Below are 19,871 nucleotides of genomic sequence, written 5' to 3' on the forward strand. Positions count from 1 at the left end.
GCTGCGGTGTGAGGCTGCCGTCGTCGCAGGGCCTGGCGAGCGGTGGGAATAGTAGGGGGCGGTGAGGCCTCCGCGGCAGCACAGCCGACCACGGGAGGCAGGAGCACGCGGCACAACCGGCGCTGCTTTGGGCGGCTGGAGCGAGAAGACCAGAGGTTGAAGAAGCACTACGGCCGTTGGATGGACATCGTATGGTCACTGGAGTTAGAATCGTTCATATTGACTAAGTTGACAAAGCCCTCCGTCCCCGTCAACTTTGTTGGCCCACAAATCATCCTCCCACTATGGTGGGTCCCAGCTAGCAGGAGGGTATTCATTTTTTGTGCGTAATAAGGAGGCACTTCCTTGCGTGCGAAGATATAGCTGGTGTGTCCAACATGTCAGCGGGGGGAACGTTTTTTTCGCGAAATACAGAGGCCCTTCCGATGGGTCCCAGCTGTCAGGTGGAGGAATCATTATTTTGCGCATACAGTCCAAGGCCGATGGATGTCGTTCATTGACCATGTTGACCAGGCCGTGCCGAGAGCACCATGGCGGTGGAAGATGGCGAGGCTTAGGAAGGGAACGACACGGAGCCGGGGAAGACTCGGCAATCGTTTCCCACATGGTGGGGAGTACGAGGGTTTACTGGTCCTGCTGCCGTCGCCGGAAACTAACAGGAGGTGTGGGTGAGTAGAGGAATGGCCTGGCCAGCAATGAAGTAGGGTGGGGCGGTGCGGCCTATGCGGCAGCACAGCCGGCCACAGGAGGTGGGAGCAGGCAGTCCCACCGGAGCTGGTTTGACCGGCGGGAGCAAGAAGATCAGATATTGAAGAAGCAGCACGGCCATTGGATTAACATCAAACAGTCACTGCTGCTAGAATCGTTTGTGGACTAAGTTGACAAAGCCAAAGTACACGTCAACCTAGTAGACCCACGAGTCAGCCTCCAAATCTTTCCCAAACAGCATACAACCCGAAATTTCTAGCCAGATTCAAATTAATTTTAAATCTAAATATACCTTAATTTAAATTCAATGAAATTTTACCCGCACAAAAACAATGAAATTTAAAATATCAAAATCTGAAAGAAAACAGTATTTTGGAACTAATTGTCTGTTTGCTGTATTTTTTCATTTTACAGCCCATTTATTATTACTTATAGCCCATTTTCTGGGCAAAATGCATCCCTCCTCGTCTTGAAACATTTCCGGCCCAGCAGGGCGTAGAAAAGCAAGTAGTCCTCCGTTGGTTATTCTGCAAAAAAACAAAATAGCTGGCTAGCAATTTTCAGAAAGGAAAAAAACAAACTGGGCTCGTCATGTGCTAAACATATGAAATAAAAGCCTGGGCTAGACGGGCCATGGGTCCCGCACAACCCAGTTGATACCCTTCTCCGTCCTGAAAAAACAAAATTACTGCGCGCTGCTGGGTCCCTACTGTCATCCACACCATGTACAGTCATCTCCTTATTCCTCTCGATTGTTGACCATGTTGAAAACACCGGAGGGCGGCGCCGCGGCGAGCGAACCAAGGCGGAGGACGATGGTGAGGCCTCGGACGGGAACAAACAGGAGCCGGGGCAGATCACAGCCAGCCGTGGGAGGCGGGAGCAGGCGGTCCTGCCGGCGCTGGTTTGGCTTTGGCGGCTCGAGGAAGAAGAGACCGAAGAAACGCGACAGACGTTGAATCTCAATCCGACGGTCAAGGTTGGCACAATCGTTTGTTGACTAAGCGGACACCAAGTAGCATACTTTTTTATATATAGGAAGAAAACTGCAAGGAAAATGCGTTCGTCTGCCGTCCTCCTCACAGGGAATGTTCGCCACATAAGTGACTAGAACCCTTGGTTTTCAACCGAGAGGTCTTGGGTTCGAGTCCCAGGAACTCTCAATTTTGTCCTCCTTCTTTCCTCGCAAAAAAGGGAAAGAAAATCAAAGACCTGGGAAGGCGTACAGAACAAGCTAGTGTATCAGTAAAGATACGTTGCCGAGTTTTAGAAAAAAGAAAGACGTGCTCCTGTAGCTGGTTCGAATCCAAACCTAGACTATCACTATATATGGTGCTATGCTACTCCACAAGTAATGAAACTGACATATGCAACGTTCGCTTCTCCTCTTCTCTACTTACTCTGCCTAGCATCAGAAGCTCTGGCCGCAGCAACCATGTCCGCTGCCTGCTCGTCCACCTACTCTTCAGCAGGCAACAACCAGATATGCGCCATGTCGCAACCCGTACCATCGCCTGTGGGTCTCATCACACCCTTGCCGAAACGCGCACCGCAGCCGATTTCTCATCGCAACCCGCTGCCGTTGGTGTGGTGCCACTGCTGCAAATCACGCAGAGTCATCCGTCGCGTCTCAACCACAATCTGCAACCCTGGCCGAGTCTTCTACAAATGCACGAATCTTGGGGTAATAAATGTTTAAGTGTTGTTCTGCTGCTTTCAGTTGCTGATTTTTTTAATAGTTTGATTGATGATCTACCAATTTGATTCGTGCAGAAAAGGGAAGATTCATGTGATTTGTATTTCTGGGAAGTTGCTGATGTGGGGGAATGCAACTACGCTGATTATTTGGTTAGCCGGGGAATACCAATACCAACAGGTTGGGGTGTTGGACAAGTAACTGAAGGAACGGCAGAAGAGGAAGATGCAGAGTAGAAGGTTGAAGATGCAGTTCCTCTGATCATGGCCAAGCAACAGCTGCTGAACGGCCTTGACAGCAATGAGGAGATGAAAGAGCTTGTGAAGATAATGGGCACAATTGATGTGCTCTGTAGGATGATTGTGTCTTTATTTGCAGTGTATGTAGCACTCGTGATGTATTCAATGGCTACGACATGAGCACTTTGCTGAAACTAGTAATGAATGAAACCTGTGTAGCAGGCTGGGCGTAGTGTTGTGAACATCTAATGATTTCTATTAACGGAAATCAGGGGGTACCCCCTTTTCCTCATATAAATAAAAAAATAGCAGAGGCCCTGTCGGGTCAGCTTTGTTCTCATTCGAAGACGTCGAGAAAATTGCAGTCCAACAACAAACTATGTCATCAAATTCATGTTTTGCAGCCAAATATGAGTACAACTAAACAACAATGTCATCATGTTTTAGTTGTCATACAATCACCAAACACAAATCAGCATACATAACAAGTGATGTTCTCACAGCAAAATACTAAACAACATGTTCATTAGGTTTCAGTTGTCATAGAAAACACAATTTCACATAGTAGATAAAAAACGTCTTCTAATAGGCAAATATGACAAAAGCAATGTAATCATCATCCGCAGCAGCAGCATCAACATCCTCGCCATGTGTATCAGTCTGAATCATAATTCCCCACGGTATCATCTTCTTCTTCGTCCTCAACGTCCTCGAACTTATTCTTGATCAACTCTTGTATGTCCACAGCACGACAGGCAATCTTTTCGCTGGCGTCATTGACGTGATGGTTCTCAAAGATATTAGGAACATCTGTGTTATCTTGTACATCAGGAGCAGTGTAAGCATCATCTTGTTGTGCAACTTCATTAAATGAATTCCTCTGCTCAAACCTTTGCAATACTCTCCAGTCATCGCTATGTGCAAATGTGTCTTCCAAGAAAAATATCTGTGTTGCTTGATTTGCCAAAATAAAAGGCTCGTTGGTCTGGTACGCTGCCTTGACATTGACGGATTTGAAATAATCATCAGCTCTGGGTTTTGCGATCCTGGAAAACAGGTTATACCAACGACAGCACAACAAAACCACACACCGATGATCCTTGAAACTGGAGATATACTGCAACTGAATAATGTCGATTATGTTAGCATACATTTCAGTTGTCTCTTTGTCATACGTATCCGTGCTCATGGTGGCACTGTTTTGTGTCTTCCTTCCTTTGTCTCGTGCAAGGGTGTTTTAGCGCACATCTCCAACAACACAAGATTCATAATGTCTTACCCGAGTATCAGGACCCATTGCTAGTGAGTAAAGGGCATCATCAACTGCCTGCCCATCCTCCCGCATCTTCTTAACCTATGGTTAGAAAATAGACAAGCTGATCATCTTATGTACTCAATATATTAAAAAAACTGACAGTGCACTTCAAAAGCTTACATGGTTCTTGAACCATTTCACAAATCCTGCCATAAACAGTTTGTCAATGTTTCTTGGATTTTGCGGCAGTAACTCCTCTTTGTAGATGCTGCACAACATAGTGATCGCGTCAAACATCTAAATATATAAGAATGTGCTGCAAGTTTAGTGGAATACGATGTATAAGCTGCAGTACTGCACTTACTTGATATAAGGTAGTATCTCAGGACAGTTATTCAACACATACCAAACCATTTTGTCCAAATCTTTAGGTTTGTCCTCTTGTCGACTCTTCCCTGTAACTCGAACAGAATAATCGAAAACATTGAGCCTGAGATTGTCTTCACCCACCTCTTTGCTAAGCTGATCAGCTGTTTCAATGTATTTTGAGAAAAATGTCAACGCTTCTGTAGCAATACAGGCCTCTGCAATGGAACACTCGGGTCTAGATCTGTTCCTAACATAGCCCTTGAAAGTGCCTACCCGCCTTTCAATAGGGTACATCCAGCCATACTGTACTGGACCTCTAAGTAGTGCCTCATCAGGTACATGAACATCCAAATGCACCATCACATCAAAGAAGGCTGGAGGATATATCTTCTCAAGGTCGCATAGGATAGTTGGTATCTTGTCTCTAAGACGCTCCAAAGCATCTATCCTGATATTCCTACTGCAGAGTTCCCTGAAGTATTGTCCCAACTCTGCAACTGCTTTGTATAAGTCAGGGCGGCCCAATCCTTTAAGGATAACAAGTAAAACCCTTTGAAGTAGGACGTTGCAGTCATGAGTTTTCAACCCTTGTACCTTGTTTCCATCTGCACTGACTCTCCTTTCAGGGTTGGAAGCAAATCCATGTGGGAATCTCACACGTGACAGGACCTCACAGAATTCTTTTCTTTTTACCTTGTCCAAGACGTACACAGCTGGTGCCATATCCCATGGTTTACCTTCATCTTGCACCTGCAAATCCTTTCTAATTGTCAGGTGTGTTAAATCAATCCTAGATTTTAAGGTATCTTTCGTCTTGCCTTCAATATTAAGAAGTGTGCCGATAATGCTGTCACATATATTTTTTCTTGATGTGCATCACATCAAGATTATGCCGCAGATCCAAATCTTCCCAATACTCCAAGTCCCACAAAGTGGACCTGCGGGTAAACAATAATCTCTCTTCTACCCTGCCATTACTAGGATGGTTTCCTGGTGTAATATGCCTGACCTTCTCTAATTCCACTTGCAACTCGTCGGCAGTGGGCCTCTTTGGCGCATCACGGTTTTCATGCTTTGCATTGAACACATGTCTTCGGTATTTTCTAGGATGCGGATTGTCCTTGGCAAGGAAACAACGGTGTCCAATGTAACAGATCTTGCTAAGTATGGCAGAGGATGCCTGTCACAGCGAACACATGCATTGTAACCATGTGTCGTTCGCCCTGACATAGTGCCCAAAGCCGGATAATCATGGATGCACCAAATTATAACAGCACACAAAAAGAAATCAGCTGGTGGGCTGCTATATAGGTCTCGAGTGAGAACACCCTTCCATAGCTGTTGAAGTTCCTCCACAAGAGGCTCCATGAACAAATCAAAATCCTTTCTAGGACTTTTTGGACCTGGGATGAGCAAGGCCATCATGTAGTTTGATTCTTTGGTGCAGACATTTGGAGGCATGTTGTAAGGGATAACAAGCACTGGCCACATGCTATATGTGGCGCTCTGGTGGCCAAATGAGTTAAATCCATCTGAAGCTAAGCCAAGTCTAATGTTTCTCGGGTCAGCAGCAAACTCTTTCTGTTTTTCATTGAAGCTTTTCCACTCACTACCATGAGATGGATGGCTCATTACATTCTGATCTCTGTACTCCTGGTTCCTAGAATGCCACAATACATCCTCTCTTGTTTCAGCATCATGAAACAACCTCTGCAATCTTGGTGTAATTGGAAAATGTCTCAGAACATTATGAGGAATCCTCTTCACAGCATCGCCATCTTTCCATCTTGATGATTTGCATTTCGGGCATTCACTTAAGTTGGCATAATCCTTCCGGAACAAAACACAATTATTCTTACAAAGATGAATCATATCATATCCAATTCCAACTGCATGAAGGAAATTCTTCATTTTACTGTAGGTGTGTGACAGCTCAGACGCATCTGGGAAAGATTCACGGAAAGCAGCCAACATCGCATCGAATGATTTGTTGGTCATCCGCTCAGATATCTTCACGTGAAGAAAGGTGACCATAGCTGACAATACCGACAGCTTATTTCCTGGGGTGACAGCAACGTTGCATTGTTCCAACATGCGGGCCCACCATTTTTTTTCTGCAGGTGAAAGTTCACGGAATGCACGAGCATTTCGTAGCATTGTTTCAATGTTGGTCAAACTCACTGGCTCCGCCACCACCACCTCCCCCTCCTCTTCCACCTGAGCATCAGGCAGATCAAGATGGTGATCTCCTGCTTCCACGTACTCAATAACATTGACGTTCACAGCTTCACCATGATGAACCCACCCAGTATATGTGACTGACATCCCATACAAGTGTAGATGATTTTGCACAGTTGAGTGGGGTCTTGTAGCTGAATTCATACAACTACTACACGGGCAGAGCACATCTGATTTCGGACCACCGTACTCAGCTTTGATAAAGTTCATGAAGTTTTCAACCCCCTCGACATATGCGGCGGAGAATCTTCGAGAAGAAGTTATCCAAGTCATGTCCATATGTTAGACATACAAATTAGTTCTTCTACTAGATATTACAGGAAAAACATATATGCTTTTTTATGAAGTCCAGGAAAAAATACCTAGGTCGATGTCTAAAGCTATGGCAAGATATTTGGATGAGCAGATCTAAGTAACGAAATATATGTAAAGCTAATTCAGCAAACAGATCGGAGTGCCAAATTATGGCAGGCTGTTTCAGTAGTCAATGAGGCCAAGCACACAGCCATCAAACTATCAAAGGCCATCGCAGCAACAAAGATCGAGTATAAAACGGTGTAGAGCTATTTCAGCTAATAGATTGGCTACTAGACCATGGCAATCTATGTCACAATAAATATATGGCAGGATATTTTAGCAACTAATTGGCCTTGGCATGCCATCTCAGCTAAGAAGATTGAGTGCAGAATAGGGCAAGGAAGCTTCTTAAGTAGAGCATATTGATAGTAAACTACTTCGGCAAACAGTGAGATTAACAACGTCTATCAGCTAACATTCAGCGCTACACCGACAAGAACGGGGCCTCAGTCTAGAATGCGCGTTCCGTGGGAGAAGCTGACCGACATGCGTCTCCACACGAACGTCACCAGCGGTGGTGGCGCTGACCACCGTGCGCCTCCACAAGAACGTAGCCAGAGGTGGTGGCGCGGCTAGAGGACGATAGTCTACGAGAGCGTACTGTGGGAGCGAGAGGATCGCCGAACCGCGGCGTCGACATATTGGCGCGGCGGGGAGGGCGGCTTTGGCAGAGCGAATGGAGTGGAGGGGGACAAGGGGGGGGGTTTGGGGAATATTATTGGCTAGTTGGCCGAAGGGCGGTTGAATCGAATTTGGGGGGAATTTTTGGGTGTGGGGGGGGGAGGATTTTCGCGCGGTGGGCGAGGGGAGTTTGGCGCATGGTCGGTTTCTCCAAGTGCAGTCCCATGTGGCAGTGAAGACACAAGCCGAAGCGCGTTCCGTTTGCGTGAGCCGTGTGCAGGACCAAACGTGTGTGGGGTGCAATGCGACCGCGACAGGAGTGCTGTGAGTGTACCGCATTTTTTCCTTTTAAACTAGGTGCTTCGCCCCCTCAAAAAAATATGTTGCTTCGCGCGATCCATCGATAATACTACTAGTAATCCGGTAATCCCGACTAAAACGGCGCGGCCGGGTCTTTTCCCGCGTGATATGCTGGGAGGTTGGCTTAGTTGGGTTTTTAGGACGAGTAATGCTACACCTACGTAATCCCAGCTACGTAATTAACGTAATGTGAAACGTGTGAGCTGTTGATTCTAGATTGGGGGAGGAAGGGGCCCACCACCATGAAAATCAGGGGAGGAGAGAGAGAGGCAATTTACGTTAACCCTTTCGTAGGTTCCCGTAGATTTAGATCTATATCTAACGGATAGGAAGGAAACTATGACAATTTACCCGCACTCCTCTCCACATTTGCAGATAAGGCTTTCCCTCGTTCATCCTTTTCTCCCACAAGATCTTGATCTTCCGTGCAATGCACGAGCATCTTGCTAGTACTCCTACAATATGTATATTATTGTGAAAGTTCATATACACCGGCCGAGATTAATGCAAACACGGCAGATTTTCATTACATTTCGAACTTTTATAGGACAAAAAAATAAAAGAAACCCGACCCTAGACCTATTCTACGGCGGCGACCGACGTCCTCCATCTGTGATATCCATGTACGGGGGTGGGGTTCAAGACCCATGAAGTGAAGGTGCGGTCTCCGGCGAGGAAAAGTAGAACATGGGAGACGGACCGGCCAGTTGGCACACCAGGCCCTGCCGCCTCCCATACCCTACTCATCCTCGGAGGAGTCCTCGACCTCGGCGGTGCCGGACATTGGACGGCGGCAAGTAGGACGCATTGCCGACGGTGCTCCCATCGTCGGCCGCCAGCGTGGCCACCGCTTGTGAGGCGACTTGAGAGAGGGCGGCGACCTCGAGCTCCATCCCGAAGACAAGCTCTCCCGCAGAGCGTTCGCGCTTGCGGTCATGGCGGATGTGGTTCCAGGTAGGAGGACAATGCGCTATGGTGTGGAGGTTAGCTGGGCGTTGTCGCTTTAAGTAGCCCATTCTGGTGAGGCCAAGCGTCCGGGTGCGTCATTAAGTCACCGGAGTTGGTTCCGCGGGCACCGGGCCTCTTAATGATGACATACTAATGGACGGCATGAATGCGGGCAGCTGGCGCCGGCAGGGAACGCACCGCGTGACGGCGCGAGGGGCAAGGGTTTTGGTGTGCCAGGGTAGTCAGCTACAGTCGTGGCAACGTTGGAGATGCCCTTTGCTCACATGTGATCCCCGCATGTCATTGAAAAATAAAGATGACCCGGCATGGTCTCAGGTCTAGAGGATGCAGTTGGCCGTGCTACACCACTCCGCGGACGCGTCGCGACACCTCGTGCATCCTCGACGAGCCGGGTGTTGGGGTGTGTTTGAATAGTGGCCAAAGTGCACCTTGCCAAAATTTTGGTCATGACCAAAAGATTGGTATTTGTTTGGATGGTTGCCATTTTTTGGCATGCCAATGAACTCTACCCAACTCTAGTTCATTTTTCTTGCCAATGTTGGCCAAATCATGGGCAACCAATACCTCAACCAAAATTTTGGTCATGACCCAAAGATTGGTCTTTGTTTGGATGGTTGCCATTTCTTTGGCATGCCAATGAACTCTAGCCAACTCAAGTTCATTTTTCTTGCCAATGTCGGCCAAATCATGGGCAACCAATACCTCAACCAAAATTTTGGCTACCCAATGCTTTGATGGGGCAACTTTGGGCACAAAGCAAACATACCATTGGTCGTGCCACATCACTAACGCCACCCTCGGTAAACTAAAAACGACCGTGTCCAGCGACGGTATGAGCGTGTCGCTCACCGGGGTCGCCGTGTCCAGAGGTGGTGCTGGATCTGCGCCCCGTTGTTGGCCCCAATGACCCACATGAACGGTGGTCGGTGGCGAGGAGGTCATGGGCCAGCTCCTCCATTGGACTAGTCTGCGCTACGTTGTCCTGACGGGTGTGCCCCACATGTATGTTTCCCTGTTTTCCCGGCCATATTCGAGCGTCAGTGATCCGTGTTGCGCATTAGGCCTTTCACCATGTACGCCAAGCGAGACAACTTATTGTTTATTTGAGTTGTTCAAGTATAATCATCTGGCGTTTGCTTATTTCTCATTCCTCTCCAACCCTCTTCTCCATCGATCATGTCGCCCTCCAGTCGAGTCCATCCTCCCGCATGCCTCATTTGAACATTCCACCGAGCATCATTTGCATGTACCCACCCTAGTCCTCTTTCAATAGATCTTCGAACCCCGAGATGAAATCGAGAGGGAACGAGTGGGGGCACATGATACCTAAGGCGGATTCAAAATTTCGAACTAGTGATCATAGCATTCGCAAATCATATATAAATGGTATTCAATGTTGGTTTCGTTTTTGAACGTACAATATACTCCCTCCTATCCTTTCTAGTTTACACATAAGTTTTATGTGTAGTCAAAGTATATCTAGTTTGATAAAAAAGGTATCAACATTCAACAACGCCCAATCAATATTGTTAGATTCGTACATACTCCTAGATTTGTACTCGAGACGGTTTCCAATTTGACTATTGACAAGATTAATAGTACATGAGATGTATAATGTGAAAATTATATCATTGGAAACTCCTTTCACATACGAATTTGACCATATGCTTTGTGTAAGATGCATGTCATATATTATTACTCTAACATTTGGTCAAAGTTAGCCTCGAAAAACGCATTAGACCCTGTATGCTTTGTGTAACTTGCATGTCATATATTATTACTCTAACATTTTGTGTAAGTTGCATGTCATATATTAGTACTCTAACATTTGGTCAAAGTAGTATAGTGGAAGTGGATCTTCTGACGTAGGTATCCCTGCCTTACCCTCCCTTTCGGTCACTTACTGGAGGACCCCATGCTTGCTAGGCCCCGCATGTTAGTTACTCAATGGGTTCGGTCACGTCAGGGGATCCTCATCTGTAGTATACTCCCTCTGTTTTTATTTACTCCGCACAAAATGGAGGGAGTGGTGGTATAATAAACTGCGGTCCCACAAGCGAGCGAAAATGCAAGACCAAGTGCGTTCCATTCGGTGAGCGATGTGGAGGGTCCAGCGTTTCGGGCTGCAACGCGAATGCGACAAGAGCGATGTATAGTCAAAACCGATTGACCGGCCGTCACTGGAACCCCTATTTACACCAGAACCTTTGCTGCTCGACCTACGCCAACCACTGCCCTAAAACCACACCAAATCTCCAGCCCATTCTCCCACCTTTCGATCCCCTAGCCCACATCAAGCGTCCCCTAGTTCGCCGGAAAGTCATGGTGCGCCGCAAGATCACTTACTACAAGATGCTGACGCCGGAGCGCCGCGCAGAAATCGCGGCGGCGGTCGGCGCCACAGATCTCCGTTCCCAAGCTCGCTTTGAAGTGGGCCAATCCCCGAGTTCTCTGGAGCCAAGCTACGAGGAGGAGGAAGCCAATCCAATGTTCATGGTGGAGGTCGCGGCGCAGAAGGCCCCCGATGGGTATGAGACGATGGACGTCGACTTCGTGCCGGTGTCCGAGTCCCCCATGGTGCAGGCGGACCAACGGTTCAACATGGCGATACTAAAGGAGGACCGGGAGGTAGAGGCTCAACTCGACGCGGAGCGCGCGCATGCCGCTGCCGTCGAGGCTCTCCTGCAGGCGGAACCGGATGTCGTGGATGTGAACCGGGCGGCGGAGGCTCAACTTGAGGCGGAGCGCGCGGATGCCGCTGCCATCGAGGCCCTCCTGTAGGCGGAACCGGACGTCCTGGACTTGAACCGGGCGGAAGAGGCTCGACTCGATGCAGAGCGCGCGGATGCCTCTCTTATCGACACCCTCCTGCAAGCGGAACCGGACGTCATGGACTTGAACCGGGCGGCGGAGGCTCGACTCGACACGGAGAGCATGGATGCCGCTGCCATCGAGGCACTCATACAGGCGGAACCGGACGTCCTCGACTTGAACCGGGCTGTGCTCTCGTCTGTGCAGAGCGCCCGCACGCTCCGCTTGAACGAGTAGCTGGAGGCCGAGGACAACAACAGTGCGGAGACACACATCGGCAGCGACGGCTGGTTCGCGCCGGCAGCCAAAGACGACGAGGTCGTCTCTTTCTGCGAGCATTGATAGTTTTTCTTTATGTTGTTGTTTTTATGGAGCTTTTGCTGTGTAAAAACATATATTTGTTATGCAAGTCGCCTGACTTGGGTTAGTCTACCATTTCAGGCGGTTGGATGAATATCCTATGTCTCATAACCCTTCTTTCCTTCTTCCTCACCTCTTCTTCTTCCCCAACAGACCACCGCACGGGCCGTACGGATACTCCCCAACATGCAGTTGGATAAACATACTCTATGAACGAAAATTATGTGTTAGTGATAGGATGGCTGAGTTTGGTGTGTTCACATGTGACAACACGTGTCAGTGAGGGTGCGTTCCTTGGTTGGGTTTGCGGCGTGGAGGAGCGACTGTGTGAGGGTGCGGTGTGACCGCAGCATGCAGGAGGGACCGTGTGAGGGTGCGGTGCGACCGCGATAGCCATGCGCAAGTGTACCTCCTTCTCATTTTGAAAACTTTAGGCAAGCTTGGCAAAAATGTGTGGCGAAGTTTGGCAATGCAAGGCCTGGACCCAAACAGGATAAGTACGTACGTACTAGGAGTATTAGTGTTAAAAAAGAAATGCTGGGTTTTCCTTCGCAGGATTTAATCAATACAAATCCTTGTTTCACGTGTCAATTAATGTGTATTTTTCTCCAAAGACCAAAGAGCTAACCATCTCACTCCTCATCGCTTGATTAATGCAGCGCCATGCAAACCAACCTTCTCACTTCCGCATGCATGCAGGGGATATTAATGTCCTTGGTTGCTAACCCCATCAATTTTGCCTTGATTAGTATTAGTGGCCCTTTGCAAATTGTAATTTTGATATACTGGCCTTGTGTACAAAAAAATGGAGGTAGTAACTATATTTGACTTCCTTCCCCATTGCGGTGACGTCGACGATATTTTTTTGGTGGTTTGGCGAAGTGCGTTCGACGGAGAACACCATTGAGGGAGACCATGGTAAATCGTTCGCAAGTGCCGCCTGCAAGCCGAGACAACCGCCTTATTTGCATCCAGGAAGTCCTTTACTAGTACTACTAGGAGTAACTAATGCGGTGAGTTGGCTTCTCGAAGAAGACGATGGAGAAGCGGAGTCAGTGAAGAGTGAAATGATGGTTGCTTCGTCCGTGCTTTTGTGATTTGACGCCTCACTGCTTTGTGATTTGTGATAGAAGGGACAGGGGAGTAGACTCTGTGCTCTATACTGTACTACATGCGTCCAAGCATGGGAGAAAGAGGAGAGACGTTGCATTTTTCTATTCCTTCAATCAATCAATCAGGGAGCTTCGGTTCCATCTTTTTGGCTTTGGCAAGACCGTCCACAATGGTTCCCACGATGCCAAAAGCTATTTTCACATATGGCTACACATTGTGGATGCCCTTAACTGTACCACTTGGTTTTGCTCCTGTGTGCTATCTATACAAATCTCAATTATATTGATCTAAGAAATTATAGAATAGAGATTAGTAAAAAGGAGGTGATTTTGCCGCGCGGATTGCGGGGAGGTTTCTTATTTGAACAATGATACATCCACGTAATGGTTTACATAAAGTTACAAACTGATGTGATGTGGGACTATTTGATTGGATTAAAGGAGAGGATCAAGCCCACCCCACCTGAAAATCAGGGGGGCATATATAGATTACATGGAAAGTATACGTAGCCGCTACGTAGCCCTTTGTAAGTCTAGGATTAGGCTTCTTATTTTCGGAGGACGTTATCCTGGCGGTTTGCTAACATGCGGTCCCACGTGTCAGTGCTTTGCCAAACCGATCCGCGTCCCACATGAGGCAGAACAACGGCAGAAGCAACACGTGGTTAAGTTGAAGAAGATGAGGGAGAAGCGGATTCAGCAACGAGTGAAATGATGGTTGCTTCATCCCTCCAACTTAACTACGGGAAAGGTACAGCTTTGTGATTTGACGCCTCATTGATCATTACTACGCCGGCGCCATGACTGGGGTGCTTCACCCCGGCTTCTCTGCACTGTATTCCGGTATGGCACGTGGACCCGGTAGCTTGATGTCCCACATGTCAGCGAAAGGGACTAGAAGATTTATGAAAGCGAGTGCTCCACTCTTACGACGGAGGAGTAGACGACACGACGACCCAGTGAACTGTCACTTGTACTGTATAGTACTATAGTTTTGCTGTTTCGCACGATCCATCGATACAAACCAGATTAAATAGGGAAGGGCGGGATTTTTCCCGCGCGGTAGATGATACTGGCCATACATTTCAAAGGCAATTTTAATGTATGCAAATTGAATAATTATAAGTAACAATATGATATCTAGTAAAACTAAAAACAGATATGATTTATTGTGTTAGAGCGTAGTAGTAGTGCTGTATTGCATAGTTGTTAGATGAAACATGCGAGAATGTGTAGAGATGTAGTTTTGGAGGGCCTACAGAGAGAAAAGCGTAATACGGTCACCGAACTTCAGAATAAGCTGATTACGGTCACTATATACGTTTTGAATTGATTATACGGTCACTTTCTCACAGCTCAACATCGGATTGCACTCTGTTGACCGGCCAAATAGTCTGCGTGGCACCATGTTGACTAGTTAAATTGACGACGTTCCTTGTGGGCCCACCTGTCAGTTCGCATAGGCAAAAGGTCAGATAAACACAAATTTACGCAATTGCGACAAGGCTCCAACCCGTGCGCAGGAATCACCTGGTTGTGTATGTGTCTGTTAGGGCCTGATGTGTGCGCATGCACGTGTAGGTTGAGCACTTGAGCGTGAGAGTGTGTGTTGGTCGTGTGGTGTACTGGTGTGTGCATGCATGCGTGCGTGTGTGCGTGTGAGTGTTGTGTGCGTGCGTGTGAGTGTTGCGTGCGTGCGTGGCTGCGTGTGTACGTGCGAGTGTTGCGTGTGTGCGTGGGTGCATGTGTTTGTGTGAGTATTGCGTGGATGCAGTTCGTGTGCATGCGTGTGTGTGTGTATAATCACCACACCAGCTCATGTGTGTTAAAACAGATGGCTCAGCATACCAATACAAGGCCACCTTGTCCGCTGTGCCCGCGGTCATGACTTCGAACCACCGTCCAAATATTTTTTTGTCGTTTGTTTTCATTCTTACTAGCAAGATGCCTGTGTGTTGCATGTAGCATCAAGATGCATTTGTATGACTTGTTTATCTTGTTAGAGAAAAGGATGAACGAGGGAAGGCCTTATTTGCAAATGTGGAGAGGTGTGTGGGTACCTTTTTGCAAAATTGCCATAGTTTCTTTACTATCCATCAGATATAAATCGGACAGCCTATATTGCAGGATGGCAGGCACACCATCATCACCAACTCTGTTTTTATAAGAGTGTATTTTATGTATTTTATAACAGTGTAGATGTAGAGTAGATACAAGTCGACAGGTGGGCACGATGGTAGTGAGATAATGTGATGCAACACTAGAGGTGCCACGTGGAGCGTTTAACTGGTCAACTAGTCATGTCATGAGCAAATACAGAATTGTACGGTGAGCCTGTGACTGCATAATAACCACTAAACGTAAATGGTGACCGTAATGAGTGGATTCTGAAGTCCAATGTACGTATCGTGCTTTCGCTTCAAATACAATGATCATCATTGCATATATCGCGAGAGAAAGATGAAACATGCGTAAATTTTCTGGGGCTTACTTTGAGAGGACCTGGATATAGTTTTGTGTGCATACGTGAAAGGGGTGTATAGGGGGGTATGCGATGGAGAGAGAGAGATGCTCTTCGTTTCTCTTTATTATGACTAACTTTGTATATAGTATACAAATATACAAATTCACAGTGCGGAATAAATATCATTGTGGGCACCATGCAATGCAAATTAGCGTTCGTACTCCTCCATATAACTATGTAATGTTGTATATATGTAGAAACTCTAAAATAATTTTTTGTCCACACTTTATCCAAAAGGAATGTTGTATGCGAAATAAACGTGAAGAGAGGGCTTTTTAGAACAATGTGGTATGTGATGTAACATGTGTGAATGTGTAGTTGATGCATTTGGCGCGGCCTAGAGAGGTATGTGTATGTATTACGTATTCGAGAGAGGCATGGATAGAGGGGCCGACGGGGGGATGTGGGAGAGATAGCACGAGAAATGAGAGTGGTCTAGAGAGAGAGAGAGACGAATATGACGTCACGACAAGAGATTCCATTCCCTTGAGAGTGTATATGCAAGGGGGAGGGAACAGAGGCACCAGGAGAAATTTTCTGTGTGTGTGGTGTTTGTGTTGGTATGTGTGGGTGTGAGAAGATAATGAGACATGGGGGCAGAGGGTGTGTCACCGCGTGAGGTCCGGTGGGTCGAGGTGAGGCCCTTCGTTCTGTTTCGTCCTGCGCCACATTGGTCGGCCCGTGACGCATTTAGGAAGACCCATGGATGACTAGTCATACAAGACAAAGATAGCAGAATTGTGAAGGACTCTGTGTCCACTGACAAAGCTGGCTAGGATTTGTAACCCTAGGTTCTCGGACTAAGGTAACCCCTTTATCTCTGATATTACTATTCATCCAACCTAACTTTAAGGGGCATCCTACAGAATGCTCTGCTAGAATCATACTCGTCGATTAGGAAGAGAGGTGTGAGACAATGCGTGAGAGACAGGCGTAAAGATAATGTGCGTACATGAGACACGTTGGCAGGTCCATGTATATAGAAAGGGTCGATGAGGATTGTGCGTGTGTATGTTTGCGAGAGGAAGAGTGCTTGTGATAAAGGTTAGTGAAAACAATTGTAAATGGTTACGAGAGGGAGGGAGGGTTATATCTAGAGCATGTGTGCGAGAAAGACACCTCGGGAGAGAGTGTGTGAGCATGTGTGAGAGACCACCGATGGAGAGTGAAACTACACGTAAAAGACTGCTCTACACATTGATTAAAGATATAAATTGTATCCAAATATTAGGATGGGATCATGATATTTGCAATTCGCGTAAGGAGCGGTCATTGATCCATCAGACATCTAGATTCTATCAATTTTGAGCATGTCTATGTTATTATTCGACACAATTGATCCACATAGTTAGTATTTTGAACTCTAGACAATGCATCGCTTTAGCAATCGAATATAAACGTGAGTATACTTCATGTTGTGTGTGTAAAGCACATTATACATACGAAAGTTACACAATGGACATTATAAATAGCTACTACCTATGAACTAGCGTACATTTGAATTCAACTTAAGGTGGTTTAAAAAATCGAATTCAACATGAAGTCCATTCAATTATTTGAATTTGATATCATGGCATTTGTAAACCATACCTAAATTATCGGGGCACCAATCTTTGCTCTGATTTTGTACATAATAGCATATGTAGTCGTGTACAAAATAGATTAAAATTTAGCTCCTCCATTCAAAAATAATCGTAGTTATAGGATTTTCAAGTGTCAAAATTTCAAAAAGAAGCGGATAATTTAATGAGGTTTTCAAATATACAAGGTCAAATATAACGTTATATATTTAGGTCAATCCTCATAGTTCAAGAGTACTCTAAACGTGAATGCTTGTGTTTCAAAATTTCAAACGAAGCGCCAAAAGAGCCTCTACTCGCCCGAAACCGCGTGAGACCAATGTTTGGTAGTACAAGGAAATTACTTTTCTAATAACTCTGACCCGTGAAACCTACCGGCCCGATGTCCAAAGGTCTAAACCGGGGTAGGTTTGTAGCTTCATCTAGACGCCACGCAACCGCATCCGAAAAACATTCATACACAATGGCCGCCTAAGCTCACATGCGCGCGCCGAAACCGCTCCCGCCCACTATTTTGGACACCTGGGATTACCATCCTACCCCCGACCCGAAGTAGGTCCGAAATTTAAGAGGGTGGAAAAGTTTGTACTTTCCCCAAATTTCAAGCAAGCGCGTTGATGAAGCTATGTACTTAGGGTAGGGTCATGGATCTGTCCAACATACCCTCCCCAAGGACATCTCTACAAAGAATCAGAAGCTGTCGAAGAGAAACCATCATCCACTCGACCGTGAAGATGTGCTCACTCGACCACCTTGAAGACACTCGACCACCAGAAGATGAGAAACCCTCCACTCTGCAACAGTCAGGACTTAAACCATAGCTTTATGGGCATTTACAACACTTCACTGCAGGCATTACCAGTAATGCCCCTCCTTTATGAGCATTGAACCTTGTGTAACGGAGGGGAGCTTGGGTCCTGGCGCACTCTATATAAGCCACCCCCCTCCTTTGGGACAAGGGTTCGTACTTTCTGTAATTCACACACATATATTCAGTCGACCGCCTCTGGGCTCCGAGACGTAGGGCTGTTACTTCCTCCGAGAAGGGCCTGAACTCGTAAACTCGTGTGTACAACTCCTCCATAGCTAGGATCTTGCCTTTACATTCCTACCCCTTATTCTACTGTCAGTCTTAGAACCATGACAGTTGGCGCCCACCTTGGGGCAGGTGTCTTAGCGACTTGTTGGAGAAGTTGCAATTTTTCCGATACCCTTCATCATGGTTGCAGGCGGAGGTTCGGTTGAGGGCCACGAGATCTATCTCGGCACGCTCGTGTTTGTCGCCGACGACTCCGCTTGGCTTCAGGAGGTACCACTCGACGCCGACGCACTCCTCGCCCGCGGGGCGACGCACTTTCGCGCGTGCGTCCGTGGCGTCCTCCTGCGGCAACCGACCCAGTACCAGTCGACTCCAGCAGCATTCCCCCTCCCCGCAACCTGCTGGAGCAAACGCACCGGTCGGTCGAGGCTACAACGATGGGTGAAGCATCCGGTGGCCCGCCAGTCGGCCACCCCTCAAGTCACGGCGATCGAGCTCGACGAAACTCTCTACGGCCTGTTCAATCTGTCGACTGGCTCCGTAGAGACCGCATCCGAGTGCGATAGTAGCGACCCGGTGGAGGCAGTTTTGATGGTCAACAGACCACGTAGCCCTCCTGGCTTCAACCGTGAAGACGGAGGCGATGGGAACGGCGATCCTCGTGCGTTCACAAGGAGTACCGCCCCGAACCCCTTTCCTCGCAGCAGAGGGAGGAACTTCTCCGCCGGAACATCGATGCATTGCATACTCCTATAGTTGGAGAAACCCCTGAGGCCCAGGCCTTGGAGCAGGCACGCTTGGCCAACCTAGCTGAGCGCACTCGACTGGAAAACCACTAGCGCGCATTCGACGATCGTGCTCGACAACGTGCTCCTGAGTCCAGTCGACGCCATCTTTTTCCACCTCTGACTCAGGTATACCGAACAACGATCCAGAATCTAGCAGCTGCTGCCCGGATAGCAGAGTCGATCCAACCTTCCCAATCAGAAGCTGGCCGAGGTCTGGTGCAGATCAAAGCCTTCCTCCGGGCAGTGGGAGAGCAGAATACGGTTGTGTCTCAGTCGCGGAATAGGATCCATAGAAGATCCGTGGTCTCAGACACAGTTCAGTCGGCCCATAGCCCAAGATCGCCCCCGAGGCGTGAGGGACGTGGAGATCGGTGTGATCAGTACAGAAACCGAGAGCAGTATGATCGTCGTGCCGATCGCAATGATTGCCATCGAGTGCCCACGCCTCCTCCAAGGAGTGGGTCATACGCGCCTCGTCCACATGAAGACAAACGCCCTCATAGTGTCGAAAGAGGTATTCCAGTCGACCCCAGGGAGCCAGGCTTTTGATGCGAGATCTATTCTCATGCATGGCTTGGTCGACAGAAACAGAGCTCAACGAGAGGGCCATGACAGGGATCCGCAAACCAGCAATAGGGTGCATGTCTCTGGTCCAGAGTGCTTCAGCAGAGCTATCAGAGCTGCGGTGATTCCGCCCAACTTCAGGTTGGCGTCTGGAGTTAGCAAGTTCACCGGAGATTCCAAGCCTGACACTTGGCTTGAAGACTACCAAGTGGCTGTCCAGATTGGTGGGCGCAATGATGAAGTGGCCATGAAACACCTTCCTCTGATGTTGGAGGGTTCGG

Source organism: Triticum dicoccoides, chromosome 5A (assembly GCF_002162155.2).
Source record: "Triticum dicoccoides isolate Atlit2015 ecotype Zavitan chromosome 5A, WEW_v2.0, whole genome shotgun sequence".
NCBI lineage: Eukaryota > Viridiplantae > Streptophyta > Magnoliopsida > Poales > Poaceae > Triticum > Triticum dicoccoides.